Source organism: Choloepus didactylus, chromosome 8, assembly GCF_015220235.1.
Source record: "Choloepus didactylus isolate mChoDid1 chromosome 8, mChoDid1.pri, whole genome shotgun sequence".
Lineage (NCBI taxonomy): Eukaryota > Metazoa > Chordata > Mammalia > Pilosa > Megalonychidae > Choloepus > Choloepus didactylus.
The window spans coordinates 5,476,710-5,479,662 of NC_051314.1; positions in this window are offsets into that span (position 1 = coordinate 5,476,710).

The following is a 2,953-nucleotide window of genomic DNA, read 5'->3' on the forward strand; positions in this document are numbered from 1 at the left end:
AGATGCAGAGGGGCTTGCAGGGGCTGGGGGAGGGCAGTGGGGGGTGACAAGATGGGATTTCCAGTTGGGGTGATAACAGTATTTTTGGACGAGATACAGGTGTTGGTTGTACAGTGTTGTGAATGCACAAAATGCCTCGGGATTGGAAGCTTTAAAATGGAGAATTAGACGGCATGAATTTCACCTCAATTAAAACAAGAAAGCTCAGGGGCCGAAACGAGCTCCCTGGGGGATGTCCCCGCCCCGTCCTTCTAGTGACAGCTGTTTCTGGCCGAGCCCCTCGCTCCACCCCCGTGCGTGCAGTGGTCCCTGGGAGCTGGCAGCCCTATGGAGTCTGTTTTACCCCCTGACTTGCCCCAGCCTGTGTTGGGCAGCTGGGAGATGTGGGGGCACTTTTCTCTGATCCCACATGTGCCCCCCCTTTCCAACTGCCCAGGACACACAGGTCCTTCGGAAATGGGAGGAAAGAGGAGGCTTTGCTGGGGATGGGGGGAGAGGAACTGCTGTTGGCTCAGGGAGCGAGGAGCCCCTCAACCTGTGGGGAGCAGCCCTGATCGTGGCTCTCTGGGGTGTAGCCAGGAACGGGGGACCCCGGGCTGCGAGGGGGGAGCAGGGCTGGAGCTGGCCCTCAGCAGGGCGTGTCCTCCACGGCTTAGGGCCCAGGAAGCCATGGTAGGCAGCAAATGGGCCGGGCAGGGGGCTGGGCAAGGGCGATTCTGGGCCTATGGTCACCCCTCCAGCTCCACTGGGACCCTACATTATGTCCCAGCACCCCTCAGGGGGATGGCAAAGGCCACAGGCACCCACAGCCCCTCTGGGTCCTGTCTTCTTTGTGGGGTGGGGGTACAACTAAGCATGCCCTCGTCATGTCCTCCCCACAGCCCCAGGCAGAGGCACGATTATCTTCCAAAGGGGAAAATGAGGCACAGAGAAGTGGGGTGACTTGCCAGGGTCATGCAGTCCAGAGTTCTGGAGGATGGGCCTTTGGGGGTTCAGAGCCCACACTCTCCCGCCCTGCAGCCCGCCCTCCATGTGGCAGTCCTCCCTGGGAGTCTGGGGTCCGGCACCCCATGCAGGGCAGCAGGCGGGCCCACGCTCACCGCCCTTTCCCTGACTCGGAGCACCCCCTGGTGGACATGCGGGAAGTTGCCGGGGATGTGGAGGAGGAAAAGGATGGGGCTGACCCCCAAGGTCAAGGATGGGCTGCGGACACAGAACTGCTAGTCCTGGGCAAGGGCTGGGGTAGGGAGTGGGTAGGGAGCCCCCGAGGTGGGGCGTTGCCTCTGATTCTCAGGAGAGGGTGGTGTTGCTGTCCCCCCAAGCAGCTGGGACCCTGAATCTGAGACCCCCACTCAGCCCTGCCTGCCGGGTTTGCCGTTTCATGGAAATGTGTCCCCCACACCCCCCAGGACTGCCTGGGGCCGTTGTCCTGCAAGGAGCCCCTCCTTCTGCAGGGACCCCTGCCTCCCAGAAGCCTCTGTCCCCTGGGCCGTGTGCAGGCTCAGGAGACCCCAGAGCACAGGGCACAGGGGTGCCGGGTCCCCCACCTTCGCCCCATTTCCAAAGTGCCTCTCCTGCCCGACCCACTGCTGGTTCCCAGACCTGATCCCGGCCCCCACTGGGGAGAGGAGAGAGTGAGACCCCAGCCCCCCACATACACAAAGATGCTGCAGAGGCCAGGACTCCAAGCCGAGCTGGGAAGTGCCTGGCATCAGGCCACTGGCCCCGTACCCTACCCCCCTCGTTACTTCTAGGGGAAACTGAGGCTCAAGCAGGTGCCCCCTGTCAAGGGACTGTAATGTGATAGCGGCTAATGCAGGTTCCAAACTGAACCCAGTGGGTGAAGGAGATATTTTCCTTTGTATTATTCTTTAAAATAGCAGCGACAGTCGAGCCAACATGAGAAGGAGTGAAGCTGTGAGATGCATGAGGTGAATGGATCCTGTAGACAGCATTTTGAGTGAAGTATGCCAGAAACAAAGGCAAACACTATAATGCCTCACCAATATGGACTAGCTACAAAGCGTAAACTGAGAATTGAACCTTAGAGCACAGCTCATCAGGGTAACGATTATTGTAATGGTTCCTAGATTATAAGCTCTTACAGCAGTCACATCTATTCCTGAATGATAATGGCTATCTCCAAACTCTGAGATGCTGATCCCTTTGTGTATAACCTGATCGATCCCTGAAACTTTGGGTATCTGTGTGATACCTGAAACTCAGAGCTAGAGCTCGGCAGATATGAATGTCAGAATTAGCGCATACGGCAACTGTTAAAAAAGCTGAAAAAAGAGTCCAGACTTCAACTAGAGATATGAATGAAGCAGATGAGGTTAAGACTAGGGCAAATCGGGCCAAAGGGTAAAGGACAATACTGACTGCATTTTATAACCTCAAATTCCCTGTGAGACCAAGGGAAGAGATGTTTATTTGGTGCAGGATCTATATTTCCTAAACAATTTAACTTGTACAGTTTGTTTAAACACCATAATTACATGGAACTTTGAATAGGCAGTGAGACCTGGTAGGTTTTTATAGGTCAGTGTGAAATAGTAACACATCCCAAAGTAATTTAGGCAGAGAATAAAAATATATATGCAGGGCCCCCCTGAGGAAATGGGGGAGGATGCAGAGGTGTTGGGCTTCCTCACCTGGCTTGTTGCTGATGTTCTCACAAACATTGAGGACTGGCGGTTTGATGTGCCGAGCCTTCTATCTTGGGGCCTGCCCTTATGAAGCTTGTTACTGCAAAGGAGAGGCTGAACCTGCTTATGATTGTGCCTAAGAGTCTCCCCCTGAGTACCTCTTTGTTGCTCAGATGTGGCCCCTCTCTCTCCAGCTAAGCCAACTCAGCAGGTGAACTCACTGCCCTCCCCGCTACGTGGGACCTGACTCCCAGGGGTGTAAATCTCCCTGGAAACGCAGGATATGACTCCTGGGGATGAATCTG